This window comes from Propithecus coquereli, unplaced genomic scaffold (assembly GCF_000956105.1).
Source record: "Propithecus coquereli isolate 6110/MARCELLA unplaced genomic scaffold, Pcoq_1.0 Scaffold9, whole genome shotgun sequence".
Lineage (NCBI taxonomy): Eukaryota > Metazoa > Chordata > Mammalia > Primates > Indriidae > Propithecus > Propithecus coquereli.
Window position 1 is genome coordinate 6194917 of NW_012155284.1, and position 23616 is coordinate 6218532.

Genomic DNA, 23616 nt, shown 5'->3' on the forward strand with positions numbered 1-23616 from the left:
CTTCCAGCAGTCTCACGGCAGTCTCATGGGAGTATACTTAAACAGCTCTCCAGGCTCATATGCATAATGCATAGGCTTTGGTTTCCTCAATGAAAATAAGACGGGAAAAAATGGCTTCCTCGTTGAATACATTGGCACAAGGCATGCATTTGTGATAGATTCTAGGGCAACTGCAGATGTCATTGTCCTGATGTTACTATACACGTGTAGAAGACTAGTAGGAAGAAAAATATATTTGAGATTTTAAATAATGAGTCTGACACTGCAAAATATTCCCTAAATCTTTATTGAGGCTATTTATGTTAACTTTCTTTTCAAATGAATCTTTCATTCAGTATACACAAGAATGGGAATGCCCTAGTTATAAGGCTAAAGAATTTAACATAAAAATATTTCTTAGTAGATTCAACTGGGCCATGATATCATTTCTTCCTTTGGCTTATTCAACTCTGTTTTTTGATTCTTAACAAAGAAATTCTTTGTGGTTTCGTGTCAAAAGCAGTGAGAACTCATGGCCTCCACTATGCCCAGACATGTGTCTTCACCCATCAACACTGCCTTCAATTCTGCTTTTTCCATAATCAGAGTCTCGGCTTATGTGTCATTGGATCCATATTAGCCGATTCTCAATCAAACACATGGTGCCTTTGAACAACAGCAGCAACAGGAGCCTTGCTACAGTCTCTAGGTTATTAAGAGATTCTCGAATCGCTTTCGCAGGCTACACTAACTAGCCTAGCTTCAGGAGTTCTGAAAAGTCAAATGTACAGATAATCAAGTCACATTACACAGGAAAATCAGGCACAGTTTGAAAATGAGCCTTTTAGCTAAGGTATAGCATTTCATTCAATGCCAAAGGCTGTTTGATTCCCTACATTATCAAGGCCAAAATTAATTCTCTGCTGGACTCCAAGGTTAAATTTGGGAGTGGGCTGTCCTTTGCCTTACCTGGGGGCCCTCTCCTAACAGTGAGTGACCCAGTGAAGCTCACACCCTTCTCAGGTGCCCCAGATTTATAGACTCCTAAAGAGATCAGGTTGTATGCAGGTTCCTGCTTGAGTCTGAGGTTTTTTAAATTATAGGCAAAAGGCCACCATGCAAAGTGCACCTGGGATCTATCTTATCTTGTCTGCCTCAAAAAAGTAGGTAAATGAAGCCCACAACGTGTCTGAGACCGGGTGTATGTATAATCATGGAATCGGGACATAACGACTCTCTAAAATCCCAAATCTTCCCCCTCCCTTTGCTGCCTTCTAATCATCTCAATTTAAACCAATTAAAAGAAATGTTAGTATTAATCAGGAGCTCTTCACTGACTGGATGAAAATTTTTCTCTTCAAAGCACTTTAAACACATGCTCCAGAACAGACTGCTCATGATGCCTCTGTTCCTTTCAGGGCTAGATGATGAAAATTGAGCTGTTATTGAGCAGCTGATTGGACAGAAAGATCAGAAACTCCCCTACACGTTATACTTGCAACAAGGTACACGTCCACGTCTTATTCAGCTGTGCCTTGCCTATTTGACATCTGCAGATGAAAGCATGTGCACTTTAGAAAGATGTGCAAATTCTCTATTTCAACACAGGTGGCAAGAATTTGATATGGTAAGATCTCTAATAAACAGAGCATAGAGCATGGTTCAAATATCTCCTCCACTGAAAATTAAGACTAAAAGGAAATTCATGAGTTTGCCAATTACATTTCCTCTCCTTTTGACATCAAGCTATTATACAAAGTGGAATGTATAATGGGGATGGATAATGGTGAGAAAGAAAAAGGCAAAAAAGCATCACTTAGTTGGAAATAAATAGAAATATAAAAACAAAAACTCAAGGCCAAAAAGGAACTTTAAAAGATCATGTATTCCAAAAACTCCTGTTTCCTGACTAAACCAACATCCAGCTAAAGTGAGTGACTTTCCACAGCCATTGTATTGCGTGTCCAAGGCACACAGAACACAGATTTCCTTGGGTAATGATTGATCTTTCTACTTTACCATATTATCTCTACTCTATCAAGACACATAGGAGTAATGGTAAGCATTTTAGAATGAATCACATAGAATCATGCTGTAAATTCCTTCTGAATGCTGGATTTTTCTCCTTGCATCCAAGTTAAGTCTGCTTTCAACATATAAAATTTAGCATGTCTAAATGAAAGATAAATTCAATTATCTTATATCTCTTTGAGGTAAGAAAGAGGGCCTGAGACCCTATCGTAAGAGAATAAGCTGCTAACTTTCTAGGGATATGCTCTGTCCTGATTATACAAAAGAAGGCAGCAGAAAGCAATGTCACCCAGCTTCTTTCCTCCCTCCACATGCGCAATGGTCAGGGCTGCCTAGGAGCTCCTGTTCCCATCCAATAACCTGAGAGCAAAGCCATACTCTCTTATCACTTGAGAATGATTTCATTGTAAACATGGAAGATATCAGGGAGATTAAACTGGCTGCATTTTTTAAAAAATTATGAATTCTTTTGAGTGACACAAACAGATAAATTAAAGGAATGGATCTCAAAGTAGTCCGCCCAAACCAGCAGCCTCAGCAATTCCCAGAACTTGTTTAAAAATGTAAATTCTTAGGCCCATCCCAGACCTATAGAATCAAAAATTCTCAGAGTGGTACACAACACTCTATGTTTTAACAAGACCTCCAGGTGATTCTGAAGCAGCTAACATTTGAGAGCAGCTGAACCAGAATGCTCCAAAATGCTACAACGATGTGTGTTGATGGACTGATAGCCCTGGCAGACAGACAGGCACACGATGGTCTCTAGTTCCTAATGCTTTCTCTACAGGGGCTCTGGAACTTGGACAAAGCATCAAGCTTATCCAAGTTAGATCACTTTCTGGCAAGTATCTATGGCAGAAGCTGCCTAAAAATGAGTCATTTTCCAAAAGTATGGAGGAGTTTTATGAAGGCAGAATTTATGACTCAGTTTTCTATTGTTTAACTGGACAACTAGTTCTAGCCATTACAAATTAGATTTTGCCTGCTTTTCCCCAAAGACAGAAACTGTAACTGAAAATAAAGAGGAGAGAAATAGGAAATAGTGACATGAGTATACTCTTGGGTCTGCTGTCGCTTGTAAGAAGCTGGCTCGATTGATGGAATCGGTGCACACACTCACTGCTCTATCAAGGTGGACATTCTATCCTTGAGGGACCGGAACCAGCACTAAATGAGAGATCTGGACAAATGATTGAGTTTCCTGGTGTCCCTATTGCAGTAAAAGAAACTCAAATAAGATTTTTAAAAACGTTTTTTGTTAGGAAGAAAGGTAGAATCAATGGATGCTTCTACTTTAAAGATAGGTGAGAATGACAAAATACTGATGATAGAACTCAGACAACCTAGATAAATGGAGACACCTATCATCTTCATGGACTGGAAGGTTAAGATGTCAATTCTCCTCAAAATGATCTATAGATTTAACACAATCCCAATAAAAATCCCAGGAAAATTTTTTTCAAGGTATAGACAAGCCAATAATAAACTTTATATGAAAAGGCAAAGGAGTTGAGATAGCTAAAATGACTTTGGAAAAAAAAAAAATTAGGGGACTCGTATTACCCAATTTTAAGACCTACCATAGTGTTGGTAAAAGGACAGACACATAGATCAATAGGAAACAATAGAGTCCAGGAAGAGAACACCACAATATGGTCAACCGATATTTGACAAAGGTACAAAGGCAATTCAATGGAGAAGGGGTAATCTTTTCAACAAATGAACCAGGACAATTATTATAGAAATTCATATACAAAAAAACCCTCGATATATACATCTTATATAAAAACTAACTTAAAACATACCACAGACCTAAATGTAAAACATAAAACGATAAGACTCCTACAAAAAAAGTACCAAAGGAATCTTTGTGACCTTGAACTGGGCAGTTTTTTTAGATATGACACCAAAAGCACAAACCATTAAAGAAAAAAACTGATAGATTTGATGTCACCAAAATTAAAGACTTTTGCTCTATGAAATATCTTGATGAAAGCAAAAAGAAAGACTCAAAGAAAATATTTGCATTTCATATATCCAATAAAAGATTGGTATCCAAATTTATGAAGAACAAACCTCAACAATAAGAAAGCCTCATTTTAGAAAAAAACTGATAGATTTGATGTCACCAAAATTAAAGACTTTTGCTCTATGAAATATCTTGATAAAAGCGAAAAGAAAGACTCAAAGAAAATATCTGCATTTCATATATCCAATAAAAGATTGGTATCCAAATTTATGAAGAACAAACCTCAACAATAAGAAAGCCTCATTTTTAAAATGGGTAAAAGATTTGAGCAGATAGTTTACCAAATGAGCACATGAAAAGATTAACCATTAGGAAAATGCAAAATAAAAAACCACACTGAAATAATACCACACACCTAGTAGAATGGCTAAGACAAAAACAAAATTAAAAACTTGACAATATCACGTCTTGAGGAAGATGCAAAGCAACTAGAATTCTCATACATGGCTGGCAGGAATGCAAAATGGTACAGCCATCCTAAAAAATGGTTTTTGGCATTAACTGTATACTTTCCATATAACCCAGCACTCCTAGATATATATCCCAGAGAGATAAACTGTATTCACACAAAACTCTGTACACTAATATTTATAACAGCTCTACTGATAGTCACTAATAACTGAAAACACCCCACATGTCATCCAAACAAACTGTGGTACCTTCCTCCAAGGGAATGCTACCCAGCAATAGAAAGGAACAAACTATCATTACACCCAACATGGACATGGAGGAACCTCAAATGCGGTACGTTGAGTAAGAGCAACCAGTCTTAAAAGGTTATATATTTTATGATTCCATTCATATGATATTCTGGACAAGCAAATCTATAGATCAGTAGTTGCCAAGGGTTAGAACTGTGCTTAATTACAGAAAAGCAGCACAAGGGAGATCTTGGGGATGATGCAGCAGTTCTGTGTCCTTATTGTCGGGGTGATTACACGGATATACCCACGTCGAATTTTACACCAAAAGAGTGAATTTTGATGTATGTAAACTTAAGAGAATAATAAAAAGAGACAGGAATACATGTGAAACACTGGGCTGTGTTCGGTTTCTTGGGATGTCAGACTCATGGTCTTGTCTCCTATGGTGTTTGAAGAGATTTTTAGAACAAATTTCTAACAGGAATTTTCTGATTCACAAAGCTTTAGACATGCATAAACAAAAATGCTTGAAACTCAATCACGTTAATTTACTAACATTAACACTGGACCCAAAAGGCATCTTTGATTAACTACATTCAAATGTAAAATGTTAAAGTTCCCCCAAAGAATTTATATTATTCCCCTAAAAACAGAGAATCTGATGAAAATGTAAATGAATCTTTTCTGTGGTTCCATCAACTCCTACAATAGTGTTTGGCAGATAGCTGATAAATTCAAAGGGACCTTGGGCAAATAATCTCTAATTACCACCAAGCAGCAGCCAGAAGAAACCCCACATATGTATGTACATAAAAGTTGAAATCCTGAACTCTCCCTGTATGTTTCCTGATTCTTCCACTTTCGTCATCTTACAATAGCAGCACTACCATTTTAGTGGGTTCTTACTACAAAGTAGGTGCGTTAGATAGGTTTTTATTTAACCCTTACAGCAGCTCATTTTCCAGTTGAGGAAGCAATTCAGTAAGTGATGGCTCTAACTTCTAGTTATTGCTATCCCACTCTCTCCCCAATTCCCAACTCCTCCAGTGAAGTAATAAATGAAAAACCTCTGCTTTACAATGTCTTTCTTATATACTTAGCATTTTAAGTAGTTCTAGAAATATAATATTTAAAAACAAATATAATGTTTTATAACATTAAAACAAAGTAAATATGTTACTGTCATTTGCATGTTGTATCTTCTGTATAATCATGAACTGAAGAGTTGAGTGAAGTAAAATTAGGGGTAACAGCGAGCAGTTTCAGAAAGAGTACCTGAGCTTTACGTACCTTTCTGAAATCACATCACATGGATGATGCATATTTGTTTGTGCATGAGTGTGTATGTATCCAGTGATATATAAAGTTAAAAAACTGTTTTGAAGTAAACACACATGAGATCCCTAATGTACTTCCTTTTATCCTTTAAATGGGAATCTGCCTCAGTGGGGAGAAACTTATTTTACCTTCCTTGAGAGATTAAGCAGAGTGCCAGAATTACTGCTGACAACCATTAGTCAGTCTCTGGCCGCCGTTGTCTTTTGCTGTCTTACCAACAGTTACTTCTACCTTCAGCTGCCTCGGAACCCCACGCTGACAGAGAAGGGGGGCCGCTGGCTTGCCTTCTATATATATTTATTTTAAAACAAGCATTTAAAAATGGGAGCATCTTAGCCAATTTTTAAAAGACAATATTTTCTAGCATTGAAAACAAAATTAAGATAGCAACTGTTCTTTGGAAAGCAAGCAACCAAAAGTGAACATATAACTTTCCTTTCTGTAGAGCATCACTGCTTACAAAGAAAATCCACCTGTAAACATTCAAAGATTTAACTCACACACATCACATAGTCACTTAACATCTTCTGTGCCTATTTCTGCTCTATTTTAAAGCACCAAGAATGCTTTGGACAACTCTCCCTCTTCCATATTCACGCCCCCCACACGAACATATCATTTCTACAAAGTTCATTATATTCTGACTTTTTCTGTCTGAGTAATATTTCTATTATCCCAGAGAGTTAAGAAATAACTTTTAATTCAACCATAATCCAATAGGGACCTGAAAATAATATGCTATCAGCTATTGTTGGAAGACAAATATCATGAGTTAATTTAAGTTTTATTATAGCTTTTGATTTTTATAAGGCAAACAAATACAAAAGTTTAAAAAGTATATAGCACTTGAAATCCTTACAGGATGCTTATCTTCCCTCAAAACAACAAAACATTAAAACAACCTAGTATTTTAGTAACAGTTCTAGCAGCCACATTGCATTATAGATTTATATTGAGTTTACAGTCAACTAAAATCTCATGCCCATTTCCTGCATACTGTTATTAAACTATATCTCCTTTTAAGATATTCACCCCCTTGCTCCTCGGTGAGAACACTTACATCTCTAAATCCACTTCTGTTGTCACTTTCCTGCTGATATCTCTTGACCTTTATTTTTAAAGAAACAAACAAAAAAATAAAACAGAAAAACTACTCTATTTTTCTAAAAGCACAGCACATTCAGTATTTGGAGTCCTGCCATTTAACATCTGGACATCTGTCAAGCTGAAATTCAACTTGGAGAAATGTGCTTTGCTTAAACAATTTTTAAAGCAAATAAGAAATAAATTTGTTCCTATAGATGCATACTTCATCTCCTTCTCACCTCTGTCCTCAAGCCATATTCTTTCAAGTCAGCTATTTTTCCTTAAGCTGAACTCTTAAATGTCAGAGGCAATAACTGAGCTGCTAAATATTTCTATCTCACTCCCTACCCCTTTTACTTGGGATAAAGACCTAGGGGGTATATACGACTCATTTTCACTTAGTTGAAAATCTTTCACTGGAATTAAGCCATAAAAGGTTGAGGAAAAAATACTTAAGAAAAATTGCTTAACAAAATAGTCACAAGATTCCTCAACCTTCAAAGAATGTAAAACAGATATTAAAACAGCAGCATCACTTAAATATCATTTTCCATCTTCAAATAGGAAAGCTAGGCAAACGCAACTGCTTATCAAGTAACAAGCAAGGCATGTCGATAGATGTTTGGTTTAAAATATATTGGTTAAAAATACTAATCTAAACTCAAGACATAGTAAAGCAGCCCAAACAGGACTATAAACCTCAAATAAATGTGCCAGTGATCAAATACCAATAAATGACAGCACTCTAATGTCACAAATATCTCAGCGATTGCACTGTATATCACACTGACAGCCATATGGGCAATGGGTTTCTTCTCTTCCATTTCATCTAATAGCAGAGCTCCAGATAAAGACACTGGGAACACAGACACCTTGAGTGCAGCTGAATGCATTCTTCAAAGGCCTACTGTATTCACAGCTCTACAGGTGACTCAAAAACAAATGTGGAGGGGAAAAATAGTCTTAACCATCAAATAATTTACAGTCCAATTGGGTGGGGAGGGGGCAGCAAATACAGCACAATGTTTAAAACAAGACTGTTAGAACAAATACCAAAAAAACTTATAAACATGCTACGACAGAGGTCACTTCTGCTTTCAACAATTGCTTCTAACAAGACCTCACAGAGTATGGGCCACGTGATGCTGGGGATGGAGAAACCAAGGCAAGAGAGAGCACAAACAAAGGTTTTTGGCCAGGGGACTGATACCATCAGAGCTACACTTCAGGAAGATCTGATGGCAGCAGGTAAGACAGGCTGGAGGTGGGCAGACTAAATGTAAGCAGCTAGCGCACTGGCAGCTAGAAAAGGACAGAGAAAACAGATGAGGAAAAGCTCACAAAAAAGCTCAAATCTGACTTCCCCCGAATCAGACGTTGGGGGAAGGACAGTGGAATTTTAAACATGATGTTTAAAAATTGATGTTTTGGGGCCTGGGGTCAGTAATTTTAAAAATGAAGGGAATCCTGGTATTGGAGGCAACGGCTTGAGGCTTAGCTTTTAAAAAAAACAGCAACAGATAGACTTTTTTCAGCAGTTTTAGGTTTACAGAAAAATTAAGGGAAAGTACAGAGAGTTCTCATCTATCCCCTCACCCTCACCTCTATTATTAACATCTTGCATTAGTGTGAAGCACTCATTACAACTGATGTGCCAATATTCATACATTATTAACTGAAGTCCACAGTTATGAGGCCTCACTCTTGGTGTTACACATTCTGTGGGTTTTAGCAAATGCATGACATATATCCACCACTACAGTATCCCACGCAGAATAGTTTCACTGCCCTAAAAATCCTCTGTGCTCCGTCTGTTCATCCCTCCCTCCCCCTGTGCCCCTGGCAACACCTTTTTTATTTTTTACTGTCTCCATTCTTCCAGAATGTCATGTAGTTGGAATAATACCATATGTAGCCATTTCAGGCTTAGCTGCTTTGATGGCCAACTGGCTCAGTAGCTTCCATTAACTTACTGTGTCCAATCAATATTTCTGTGGCTTATATGAAAGATGGGAAGTTACTGAACTTCGGTGTCATAAATGTGTTTCGTAAGGAATTCTATGAATTCTATACATATACACGTACCAATTTACATGTTTGACAAGTATGCTAGATTTTACCACTGTTCAGACCGTCATCCCTATTAAGAGTGATGTTTTGGTGGCTGGCAGACCTGCTTCAAACCCAGAGTTTTCCCTTCCTGCTCTGATCTTGAGCAAGCTAATCCCTGAAATCTCAGAGGTTCTTAAAAATGTATTTTGGGAACAATGCCATGTTCCTCAAAGAAGTGCTATAAGGACTAACAGATAATAAGCCTAAAATATTTAACACAGTACCTGGAACAGAAGCAGCACTCAAAAATATGGTTACTATTAATGTTTCATGATCTCTAAGTCTTTTACCAAGGAAGAAGCATTAAAACTAGCCAATGCTATGAGTTCAAAAGTAACATTTTTAAAAACTCATATACATAGTACATAGTTGTTGGGGGCAAAACGAACACAATCATTAGGAAAATTCTTTTTCTAGAAATTATAATTTGATAGACTGAATCTAAAAGTCAGTAAATATTCACATCATCAATTGCAGCTAGATAACATTTGAGAAGCACTGTAGTTCTAATTAGCTTTCTCCCTGCCTTACTCAATAGATGATATCTTTACAGACTGACACCAATAAGCCCAAATTATCTCTTAAAGGTCACCAATAAAGAACACAATTAAAAGGTTTCAATTTCGTGGAATTGAAAGTTTAGCTATAAAAGCAGAAAGGTTAGCACGTGTAAGCTTGGCAGAGAGAAGGATCATGAAGCCTCAAGGTTCTTAGGGATTTTTTAAGTTTTCCCTCCGATGATACAAAAGCCATATGCAAAGTCTGAGTTCCACACTTTGGATCTCTCTTACAATCTGTTTTTTGATATCCCAGGAACTGTCCTGGTGTAGAATTCAGGACCCTCTCTTTTAATAGCAAATTCTATCTTCTGGCTAATAGTCAAGTTTCACTAAAAATTGGTCTTCAAATAGTTTGTCTTTCTGACAGGCAATGAGAATAAGAATTAGAAGAATCCATCACAGAAGCATCCTAGAGATTATCTTAAATGTAATATGTTCTTGACCTAAGGATTTATCTGAAAGGACTATATGCCAATCATCTGTATAGATTCATTTAAGACAGACACTTTTTTATCACAGTTAAAATACTATGTTAAACTTTATGATTTAACATTCAATAAAGAAACATAAGAAAATCAATCATTTAAATCTATACTATCTAAAATAGAAAGGAGCTCTCTAAATACTGTTTCCCATAATTTTAAGATATGAAAAACTATCAGCAGCTCTTAGGAAATGTTTGGTGAGAAGAAAGTTTATTATTCATTCTGCATTGACTATCTATCCTGGGCAAAGCACTATGGATACACTGCTCATGTTCTATGCTATGAATTGGCCATCTCTGCCCTCAGGGTACTCCCAAGTCTAGACAAAGGCAGTTAAAACAGGACAAGAGTTTTCAACACAAATTGACAAGCACAATAATAGAGGTAGTCTATGAGGTACAACCATATCTTGCTTTTCTCACTCAACATTGCAAACAAACTTTTTTTGGGTGTTCTTATGCAGTCTAACTATCATTTGTAATGTCTGCCTAACACTCCATTGGTTGGCTGGATTAAATTCAGTAGACATTTGTATCATTTCCAAATCTCCGCTATATTAAGTGATATTATGATAAGCTTGTGGTATTGACTGCACTTGAGATTTTCTCCGGCAGAGTTTAAAGAGAAACATTAAGGTGTTTGATGTGTATGTACATAAACTGCCCAACTGTCTACCAAAAGGGTTCCCCCAGAGCACCATTGTCATCAGCATGGTACACGGACGCATATGTTCCCAAGAGGATCAGGATACTCAAAGCACAGAGTACATGTGGGGGCTTTATGCATGTGTGTGTGCACTTTGTTTTTATTAAATTAAGAGGTTAAAAAGGCCCCTAACTGGTTTTATGTCATTGTGTAGAACTGAGCATGTTGGAAGCTTTTTAGTTTTATTTTTCTGTGAACTGGCTACCCCTGTTCTTTGTCCACATAACTACTAGGTATGTAGCAATTTTTCTATGAATTTGTATACATCTCACTTCATCTTTATTCAAGTCCGACATTTTTTCTCTGCAAACCACCCTCTGTACCAGCATATCATGAAGGTTTCCTTGTTTTCAATCCTTGCTCTAAGCCCAGTATAAACTGGTGCTAAAGGTGCCCCTGCCCTTTTGTGCTGCACCATCCTTCCTCTGTCCCCCTTCCAGGGCAGTCTGGACCCTTCTCCCATTTCTCAACAATCAGACCCACCCAACGTTTATTTTCATGCTGTCTTACATGCATAATGTAACCTGATTTTTCCTCCATTTTACTCCGTATCTCTTTATTTACCTTTGAAGGATGTTCTTTCCCAGTTATAGTTAGAACTCTTCCTTTAAAAAAGAAGAGCCTATTCTCTCCTCCAGTCCCATTTACAGGCAAATCCCATCCCCACTGTATGATGATATCTATTACTGGCAATAAACAAAGGTCTGTACTCATTTGGCATATGGCCTTCTTGAACAATGGTCTTTAAACCTTCTTGATCATATACCCCTCCCAGTAAAAATATTCTAAGCACATGTGCGTTTACTGACAAATTATATACATGTACTGTAGCTTAGCAGAGTAGTTTCCCACTGCTCTGGTCCCAGACTCCCAGAATTGGACAGCCTAATGCTTATCAGCCACATTAGCAAGTTATAAACCTTTCCCCACATCTGCAAAACGGGGACAACAGTACTGACCTCACAAGGTTTTTGCGAGGAGTAACTAATATACCTAAAGCACTTAGAACATAGCCTGACACATAGAGCAACGTGTCTGCTATCACTGCTGTATACTAATATTGTTTACATTTTTAATAGAGTTTTTCTTTTTTAGAGAAGTTTTAGGTCCAAAGCAAAACTGAGAAAGTACAGATTTCCCATATTCCTTCCTTGTTTCCACATGTGCATAGTCTCCTCCCATCAACAACCTCCACCACGGTGGGACATGTTTACAATTGATGAAGTTACATTGACACATCAGTATCACCTAAAGTCCATGGTTTACATTAGAATTCCCACTCTTAGGTTTGTACATCCTATGAGTTGGGCATATGTATAATGAAATGTATCCACCATCATAGTACCATACAAAGTAGTTTCACTGCCCTAAAAATCCTCTGTGCTCTGCCTATTAGTCCCTCCCTTCCCTCAACTCCTGGCAACCACCGATCTTTTTGCTGTCTTTATATTTTGCCTTTCCCAGAATGTCATATAGTTAGAATCATACAGTATGTGGCCTTTTCAGATTGGCTTCTTTCAGTTAGTAATATGTACTTAAGTTTCTTCCATGCCTTTTCATGTCTTGATAATTTTTTAGCACTGAATAATATTCCATCAGCTGGATGTACCACAATTTATTTATCCATTCACCTACCAAAGGACATCTTGGTTGCTTCTAAGTTTCAGCAATTATTAATAAAGCTGCTATAAACATCTGTGTGAAGGTTTTTGTGTGAACATAAATTTTCAATTCCTTTGGGTAAATACCAAGGAGCATGACTGCTAGATCATAGGGTAAAAGTAAGTTTAGTTTTGTAAGAAACTGCCAAACTGACTTCTAAAGTGACTGCACTATTTTCCATTCTCATCAGCAATGAAAGAGCTCCAATTATCCCACATCTTCTCCAGAATCTACTGTTGTCAGGTGTTCTGGATTTTGGCCATTGTAATAGGTATATAGTGTTATCTCACTGTTGTTCTAATTTGCAATTCCCTGATGGCATATGACATGCAGCATCTTTTCATATGCTTATTTGCCATCTGTATATCTTCTTTGGTGAAGTGTCTGTTCACATCTTCAGCCCAATCTTTAATCAGGTTTTCTCACTGTTAAGAATTCCTTGTATATTTTGTACATCAGATATATCTTTTTGCAAATATTTTGCGAGTATTTTCTCCCAGTCTACGGCTTACCTGTTCATTCTCTTGACACTGTCTTTCACAGAGCAGAATTTTCAATTTCCATTAAACCCAGCTTACCAATTCTTTTTTTCATGGGTCATGCCTTTTGTGTTGTATATAAAGTCAATGCCAAACCCATGGTCATCTAGATTTTCTCCTATGTTATCCCCTAGGAGTTTTATAGTTTTGTGTTTTACATTTAGGTGTCATTCATTTTATTTTTGTAAAGGGTGTGTGGTCTGCACCTGGATTTTGTTTTGCACGTGGATGTCCAGTTGTTCCAGCACCATTTGTTGAAAAGACTAACTTTTCTCCATTCTATCACTTTTTCTCCTTTGCCAAAGATCAGTTGACTATTTATCTATAGGTCTATTCCTGGGCTCTCTATTCTGTTCCATTGATCGATTAGCCTATTCATCCACCAGTACCACACTGTCTTGATTGCTGTAGCTTTACAGTGAGTCTTGAAGCCGGGCAGTGTCAGTCTTAACTTTGTTCTTCTTCAATATCGTGTTGGCTATTCTGAGTCTTTTGCCTCTCTCTATAAATTTTAGAATCAGTTTGTCAATATCCACAAAATAACTTGCTGAGATTTTGATTGGTATTACACTAGATCTATAGATCAAGTTGGAATGAACATGACAATGAGCCTTCCTATTCATGAACGTGAAATATCTTCCCATTTATTTAGTTCTTCTTTGATTTCTTTCATTAGAGTTTTGTGATTTACCTCATATACATCTCATATATATTTTGTTAGACTTATATCCAAGTATTTCATTTTTGGGGTGCTAATAGAAACAGTATATTGTGTTTTAATTTCAAATTCTATTTGTTCATTGCTGGTATAGGAATGTGATTGATTTCTGTGTATTAATCTTTATGCTACAAACTTGCTATAATTGCAAAATATTGTTCCAAAATATTGTCTACATTTTTTATAAAAAAATGTTGGAGACAATAAATTTTTTTAAAAGATATTTTAATATTTTATTTTCATTTTCCACTGTGGAGACCACTGTTTATTTTAGAGTTCAGCTATCTTAACTGTTGAGTCAAATCCAAATAGGATGGATAGGTTTATGCCTAATGGTCAGTATTTTTTCCATTAACTTCAAGGTTGGGATAAACACATGCCACTGCTTTCGTGGGAAAACAGTAGCACTTATGAATTTCCCGCTAAATGCTAAAGCTTTCACATGCTGAAGAAAGAAACTTACTGGCAATGAACTAGATGTACTTAGATAGAGGATGAGTATGAGGATAAGGAAGGTGATTGAGACCAGTCCTTCCTCCTGCCCTCACACTAGGTCTCCTGGGTTACTTGCTATATATTGTTTGACCTAACAATGAATCTAGGCCTGGCATCTATCTAGGAGCTTAAAAACCTATAGCACTTTGGTGGAGAAACTACAGACACTTCTTGACTTCACACTAGGTTCATTCGCCCATTCCTGTCTGGTTGATCATAGTGTGAACAGACTGCAAGGCACTGAATGTGTCTCTTAACCTTCCAAACCTAGCACAGTGTCTGGTATACAGAAAGTGCCCAATCAATGTTTAACTAAGTAATAAGGCTCTGCACATTTTTATAGTCCTCATTACACAATGAACGACAGTTCCTATACGAGCATGGGGGTGCTGAGCAGAGGGGCAATGTAGGGAAATGTTTACAAGGGACAGGCATAAAGTTGGGTAAACAGCTTAGTTCCTGGAACATAATAGGTGCTCAATAAATGTTTCTTGGATGAATCAATTGGGTCTAAAAAGACCCATATGGTAGAGAGGAAGGGAGCTGAAAGAGTTTGAATAAAAGCTACCAGCCTGGAGATGAGAATATACCTGTGCAGCCCTGATGGATAGGCCACCTCAGGAAGCAGCGGAAGGTGGACCTGGCGTGTCATTTAGAGGTTTGCCAGCAAAATCTCATCTAGCTCCACAGCTCCCAAAGCTTATTACCTATGAGGGTTTTTCTTCTTTAAAAAAAAACAAAAAACAAAAAAAACTACCCTAAGGAAATGGGCATCTGTAAAATGCAAGCCTCTTTAATATCTTCCTTCTGAGAAGAAGTCCTGCTTTCTCCCTTTATCACCACAGATTTATTATTAATAAAATCTAACAGCAGCTTCCCTCAAGGAAGCTAGTGATGGTGGCAAAAAGAGCCTGGACTTGGGTGTCAGCCCAGCTCCAGGCTGACTCCCTGCTTGCGCCTCGCTACGTAAGTAGCGTTTCCAGGACTAGAGGAGACGGTATGTGTAAACTGCTCGGCACAAGGCCTGACACTCACTTGCTCACACGTTAATTCCTTCACTAGACAAATACCTGCCAAGTGCTTACCTGGTGTGGGCCCTGCTCTAGGCACTGAGCATGTCCTGTGAGCAAGGACACGGCCCTTGTTCCTGTGGGACTTATGTCTCTTCTGAGGGTGCCACACAGGCCTCAAGAGCTGACACCACAGGGACTGACCTCATCTGAGCATCAAGGGCTCCCCTGAGGACGTGACCTTGAACATGAAATCAGAAGGATGTTGGGCAGCAGCCAGGTGGGGGCACTTCAGCAGGTGGGGGCCTGTGGGAGGGTTCTAAGATGGAGAGGGGCAGCTAGGGGAAGCTGAGGCTGGTGAGTGAGGCCAGGACCAGATCACACTGGGCCTTTAGAGTCACATTAAGGACAGAGATGTAAGAGGCTGAGTTGATAAAATGTGGGGCCTACTGAATAGAGAAGGTGAGGGAGAGACTGCGGTGTTGACTCCCGGGTTGCAAAGTTAAGTGGCTGCTGGTGCCTTTCGCATGAAGAGGACACGAAGGAAATGAGATCGAACCTGTGGTTTTGTTGTTCGGGGAGGGGTTATAGGCGGGAGGGAGGGCTACAAAATCAGGAGTTTAGATTTGAACAGTTAAAGTTTGAAATAGCACACAGAAGTTGAGAATGTTGCATTTGTGATCACACACACAGATCTGGGGCTCAGAGAAGTGGGCTGGGCTGGAGCTGTACATTTGGAAACCTCCCCTACATCCATACCAGAAAGAGGAAGTACACACTGCAGAGAAGCCAAACCAGGGCTGTGTCTCCAGGAATTCAAACATGTAGATGCCGATTATACAGAGTAACGCACAACGGGGGCAGAGTGGCAGTACAGCAGTAGCAGTAATAATGAGGAAGGCAACAAAAGCCTTACAAAGTAGACAACCCAAGCAATGGAGGCTCAGTTACTAGTTCCCTTGCCCTCACTTTGAACCCACTCAGCTGAGCTGTATCTAGAGATTTTTGTCTGCTCCCCCACCAGGACAAGAGTTGTCAAACAAGGGTCAGTGGCAGAGGGCTAATGAAACGTAAGCGTAGAGCGTACTGGGTGAAAGCAGCGTGCTCACTGATGCCTGGACATTATCCTATTACTGTTTGCAGGAAGTAAGCTCCTCTTTGTCAGGACATGATGCTCCAAAAGCCAAGGCCACTGCCAAAGTCAGGGCCAGCTTTGATTTGATCGTTCAGGGATTGCACAGCTTTAGCAGGGCATTTGAAAAGCACCCAACAATCTGGTCAAGTTTTGTGGGACCCAAGATTCTAGGCACACATCTCTAAATAGCACCAACAGGAGAATACCTGCACCCCACAAAAGAGCATCAGTCCAGTTTGAAAGAAAATTAACCTGTGAGAGTTGCTTTCTTACTAAGGCTCCACACTAACACAGAAGGACGGCATCAAAAGTCACTCTGTCCCACAATCAAAATAAATGACTTAAAAAATCAAAAGGCAAAAGTTAAAAACTGTAACATACGAGGACTAAAAGTTGTTTATAGGAAAGATGCTTTTCCAACCCAAACTTCATATTAGACTTAAATTACTTTTCAGGAGTAAGCTATCATAAGAAAATGTTTTAAAATCTTTCTTTTTTGTTTTGTTTTTAAAACAAATCATTTTATACCTCAGCCATGAAGTCAGGCCACATAAAACTGTATTTATGTTGGATTATTCCCACAATCAAAATTTTTAGAAAACTTATTTTAACTCAGGCATGATTGATTGAACCAAAACTGATGACAGCATTATTTAGGTTGGACTCCTACGGTGTAAGAATTCAAACATACACACAAGTTGTGATCGACCGCCTTCCTCCACTCTTTTTATTGTCCTCAGCAAGCGGCGGTGGCTGTTGGCATTTAACGGCCATTTGAAAAAAAATCCCAGTAGTGTTTTGCTGTTCACTGGTCACAAGCAGTGAATTTCCATACTCCGAAAAGACTGTATAGCAAAGCTAACGGTGATGCTTATATTCACGAACACTTTGATAAGTGTAACCACTGCCACGGAACTAAATTTAACAAGAGCTCCACTGCAACGTGTGGACTAAAAGTTGTTTATAGGAAAGATGCTTTTCCATCTAAACAAACACAGCCTTTTATTCACATTCTGTTGCTATACACATCTTGCCATTGACAGAACGTACCCAAGGATGCCACAGTGACTATACCTGCAGAATATAATGAGCAACTGTATCTGTGCCAAACTGAGTCTCCTCTCTTTCCACAGATAAGCAGCATGACTTTCTAGTCTGCTTTGAGCTCCACATTGTAGCTGCCGCAGCAACCATAGCAACCATTTTTATTCTTCTAGACCCACAGGGCAACGTCTCCATGGGCAAAGCAAAGGAAGAGAGTGGCTCCCTCCAAGGTTGTGACATAATTACAGATGCACAACTGTAGAAAATGCAGCGGGAGGGCCACTTAGAACATAAAAGCTCAGACTTCACAGCAGCATGGGGGTGGGAGTGGGGAGAGTAAGGGAGAAGACTACACGACCCAACACTAAAGCTCCTCCAAATAAAAGCAGACCTTTTGCATGTAGTACTGTGATTTAAAAATTCTTTTTTCCATATCTCTTGTGGAAGTTTGCTTTCATTTGGATTTTCCCGTCACCAGGGCCACTTAAAAACTAGAGCCTAGTCACGTGTGCTGTTATCGCTTAGAATTGGGCAAAAACACTACATGTAATGATCAGTTCCTTAAATGTGCATCGTGCTTCCAAAATACAGCCCATAAAGGCAGCCTGTCAGTGGTAGACATAGTAAGGGATTTGGAAACAGACTTGGGCTATCTCAGTTCTTTTGCTTATTTTATCACCTTAGCAATTTATTTACACATTCCAAAACTTAGTTTCCACAGCTGTAAAATGGTGAGCTACTGTAGCCCACAGGGTGCTACAGAATGAAATGAGATGAGCATTTAAGGCATGGTGCCTGGCATATATTAGAGGTTACCAATGATAACCGTTGGTAACCATGGTTATCATTGATAACCTCTTAGAGGTTATCATTAGGGTAAGGCTAGTTTATGATCTGTGATTATCTTAACCTCTAAAGAAAACAACCTAAAATAAAGACATTATGGGAAAATGCTTATGATAAAGTAGGGAAAAGAACACAATATGAAATTACATAAGTAGAACTAACTGGATTCTGGAAAATAAATGAAAAGAGGCAGGCAACAAAGTGGTTCCTAGACACCAGCAATGTGCTAGCTCTTAAAGTGGGTGACAGGTACCCACATATTTAGTATCCCTTAAGTCATACATATATGTTCCATGCATTTTTGTAGGCATGATATATTTCATACACAAAAATTTAAAAGTTAGAAAAGAGAGGAAGCAAAGACACCAAAATGTCTTTTTTGTTTTGTTTTGTTTTTGAGACAGGGTCTTACTCTGTCACCCTGGCTAGGGTGCAGTGGCATCATCATAGCTCAAAGTAACTTCAAACTCCTGGGCTCAAGTGATTCTCCTGCCTCAGCCTTCCCAGTAGGTGGGACTACAGCTGTGCGCCACCTCGCCCAGCTAATTTTTCTATTTTTTGTAGAGATGGGGTCTCACTTTTGCTCAGGCTGGTCTTGAATTCCTGACTTCAAGCAATCCTCCTGCCTTGGCCTCATGGAGTTCTAGGATTACAGGTGTGAGCAACTGTGCCCAGCCTTGTCTTATTATTTCTATAAAGTAAGGTTGTAAATGAAATTTATTTTCTTTTTTATGCATGTTTTCTAAGCTTTCTATGCCAATCTAGCTGAGGGAAGAACCCTCTCTATTTCTTAGGCTACTGCCTCAGCCAGTGGGCAAATGCAGACACTCTAAACCAGCATCTTCATTTACATTTAATTACTTGGGAGATGTACATGCTCAGGAAGTGGTGGCATGCAACAGAAAAAAGTGAAACAGACGCTTCTAGGTTTAAAAAAAGAAAAGGAAATAACATTGAGACCTTACTGTGAGCTTATCCTCTCAGTAACAATTCTGTGAGGTAGGCTCTGCTTATTGCTATTTTACAGGGAACTTAGAAAGGTTAAGCAACCTGCCCAAGAGCTGAGTTAGGTTAGAAAGCTAATTGATTTTTTTGTACAGCTTGAAACCATCTTACCTTGAAATTACAGACTTTCGTCAAATATCGGTGGATGTGTGTGTACGCGTAATGCCATGCTTCAAAAAACTGCACAGATAAACATGCTAAGGTATTAACATTTAAAAGAGCTCAGAGAATTTTCTACAACCCAACTCAGGCCTCAAGCAGCAAAGTGGAGGAATCTCTCCTCTTGAGGGAGTTATTTTTGAGTATGGAAAAGAGGAGATCCAGGTAAGGGGCAATCATACTTTTAACATGGTTTAAGAATAAATCTGCTGAGAGGTCAAGAGGTCAAGTTTCTCCCTGATTCAAAGAGAGAGGGCAGGAGCAAGAGCCAGCAGCTTGAGTTCCAGAAGAAACTTTCCTCAGCAAACATAAAGACAACCAAATTCACCACAGCAGATCTGCATCGGTATTAATTAGTATGTGAGATGGATTTTGAGAGTGGGTAAAAGAAGGCGGCTTCTTGTGTTAAGACAATCATGGTTGTGCTACCCGTACTAGTGGCAAATTAGACCTGAATCCCCTGCCAGGTGGTCAGAATTAAAATCTTCTTTGATGCCACAGAAATGGAAGCCCATCATACGACCCTGGCTCCACTCTTCTCTAAACGGATTGCTAATATTAGTACATCTAAACAGCAAATCCAAGAGTTTGCCCAAAAGCCACTCTCCTGTTTCTACTATCCTCCTCGCATGCTCATGCCTGCAGAGCACCTCATCCCATATCACAGCAACTCTCCTGTTTGGGGTACCATCCAGGACCCCGGACATCAAGCCAGCTCCCAGTGTGACCTTCAGAGATGCACCAACATGCTCTCTCCCACCGATTTTGGATAATAGGCCTACGATACCAGATACCCAGATCCAATCTGAAAGAGAGAAACCAGGTGAGCTCATCTAACATCCAACTTGTGCCAACGGGAGTATGCCAAACCCAACGCCAACTATATCAATAGCTGCCATTTACTAAGTGCTTGTCAGGTTTAGGGACTATTACAAATTTTCATTTAATACGAATAACCCTATGAGAAGGTAGTCTCTCCATTTCACACATGAGAAAACGGAGGCTTTGAAGTTTAGGAACAGTCCGTGGTACAAAGCTGGCGTGTGGAAAAGCCAGGATGCAAACTGACTCCCCGCTCTTCATCAGGGCTTGTTAATGAAAGGTGCCTGAGGTTTGGAACAAGGCAGCCTTGGCTATTTCTCTCTGTGCTACAACAGTGTGACACGATCCTGGGCAAGTCAAGTTCTTGAGCCTCAGTTTCCTCATTTGTCAAGTGGATATCACACCATCTACCACATCCCCACACCTGGATGCATTCAAGGAAGAATAGATACAGAAACACTGAAAAGTGAAGCATTATGCAAACATGTGGCATTAAAAATAGTGGAAATGTGTAGGTACTTGTTGATCCAATTCCGTATTCTGAAAAACAATGGCCCAGGAAAATGTTGAAGCATCTCTCTATTCTACACTCCAACGTGTATGTCATGCACAATCAGAACGTGTATAGCTAGGACTACACAGCCTCTTTGGTCTTACTATTTGGTAAGAGTTGGGAGGTTTGGTTCTTCCCCATCCAGGAGTTTCAAACTGAGACGGTCCAGGACTTAACAATGTCTTGCTAAGTTTGGTCAGTCAACTGGGCATTTAGGATATTCTGAGTACTTGGAGTTGTAAAATATTCCAGAGTCTAATCACCAAGACGCCAACCTGCAGCCACTGGAGGCTCCTATGTGGTAGCCGGCACCTGTGTAGAGCAGGAAAAATGTTCCAATATTCATCAGGGCCTCTTAACCCTTGGTTAAGGATCAATCATCTTTTCTTGTTCTCTTGATTACAAATTTACTTCCAAATCATTAAATTGTTTTGCATTTCAGTATATTCATCATCTCATTTTGGCTTTTGTATTTTTCCACTATGAATTCCGTCGGAGAACCAATGCAGCACAGACAGATCAAAATATCAACAAAGTGTTTGGGAAGCTGTGGCTAATGAATGCACAATACATCGATGGTTTGAGAAGTTCCATTCTGATGATGTTAATCTTGAAAATGAGCCACATGGGTGACCTGAGACCAAGGTGGATAATGGTGAGCTGAAAGCTGTAGTGGAAGCAAATCCATTTCAACTTATGCATGTATTAGCAGCAAGGTTTGACATTACTATTTCAACAATATTAGACAATTTGAAACAAATGGGCAAGGTAAATAGGCTGGATAGATGGGTACTGCATGAATTAAACGAGCATCAGAAGAGAAATTTTCTGGAAGCTTGCCTTTCTTTGCTGTCACAACATAAAGGCGAACCATTTCTACATCGTATTGTTACGTGTGATGAAAAATGGATTCTTTTTGACAATCGCAAGCACTTTGGCACTTGCCGAATGAAGTGCTGAAACATGGTCTATAACCAAACCTAAATGAAAAAAGCTAATGGTATCTGTTTGGTGGTCCAGTGCTGGTATTATCCACTACAGCTTCATGAAACTTGGTCAATCGATTACAGATGTCTACTGCAACCAGTTGGACGAGATGATGGGGATGCTTGCAATTAAGCAGCTGAGATTGGTCCATAGAGACAGGCCAGACACCACTGGACCAGATGTCACACAAACAACACTGCTCAAACTACAGAAGCTGGACTTGGAAACTCTCTGTCATCCACCATATTCACCAGACCTTGCATCAACTGATTACCACTTCTTCCAGGCTTTGGACCACTTCTTGCAGGGCAAAATATTCCATTCTTAACAAGCTGTGGAAAACACCCTTTGCAATTTCATGGCCACTTGCTCTCCAGGCTTCTTCGCTGCTGGCATAAACAAGCTACTGTTAAGACAGCAAAACAGTGTCGATAGTTTAGGCGCATACTTTGATTAACTGTACTGCTTCTTGTTTGAGATATCATAAATTAAACTTTTGATTCGAAATCAGACATTTCACATTTAATGATCTAATGACATGAATTTTTGACTTATCCATGGTTTCACAAAAATTGCTCTAAAAAAAATTTTAAAGATAACCACAAGCCAAACCGTACACTTGAAAGAATGAGGATGTACCTTCACAATGAAAATAAAATAAGCGTCAAAGTGAAATGTCAGAGACATCAACTGTCAAACTTAATACTTAATGAAATCGGACATTTCATACTTGATAACCTAAATACCCATAAAATTCTTAGCATTGTTTAACATTTTCCCTATAAAGGAGAGTTGATTAAGCATAACTAGTGGGCTAGCGTAAGGAGGCGGAGCCCAGCAAAGAACACAAAGTGCCACAATTCTCATTTGACAATGCCAGTTAAAAATAATCAAAAAATGGCTTTTTCAATTTAGAGAACAAATGAAAGTTGAAAGCTTAACAATGAATCTGAGGGAAACAAAGCAATGTTTATTTTCACTGAAATGAGTACTTATTACATAAAGACTGCACAAATAATAAAGTAGTCCTACGTTTTAGAAAAGATTTTTAAAAATCACCTTTGAAAGGATGTTCAATAACCCATTCCTTACAAAATAAGTCTTGAGTCCCTGAAAAGCTCCCTTGCTTGGAATATCTCAGATATCCAGGTTTTTCAAAGAAGAGAGCTGTGTCCTCAAACACCAAAGCCCAGAAGGCAGCACTATTGGCTGCGAACAGTTAATATTAAGCGAACACACTGTGTCTTTATCTTGCTTTCCAGTCAATGTTGTTAAAATATAAGCCAATATTTTTCTCAACAAAATCTCTTGCTAAAATAGTACATTTGTCTCTACTGTTTTTCAAACACATGTTTATGTGAAAACCACTTGTAGCAAACAGACGCCCTCCACGTGATCCCCCCATGGTGTTCACACCCTCACGCAGTCCCCTCCCCTTGAGTATGGGCAGGACCTGTGATTTGTCCCCAACCCATAGTAAATGGCAAAGGTGACAGCCTGCCCCTCCCGTGATGACACTGTGTTGCACAAGATTCCGTCTTTCTTACTACCCCCTCTTACGGGCTTTGAGGAGCAAGCTGCCCTGAGTTATATATTACTGATGCTCCCACATGAAAGGTATAAATGTCTGTTTCCCTCAACCCTAAAAATGGCAATGTTTAAATCCTTG

At 38.9% G+C, this 23616-nt stretch overlaps 1 protein-coding gene across 1 annotated transcript in view; it reads right to left on the reverse strand.

Moving 5' to 3' along the window:
* IQGAP2 (IQ motif containing GTPase activating protein 2) overlaps positions 1-23616 on the reverse strand; it is a 290113-nt gene that overhangs the window by 186990 nt on the left and 79507 nt on the right. The window lies entirely within an intron of this gene.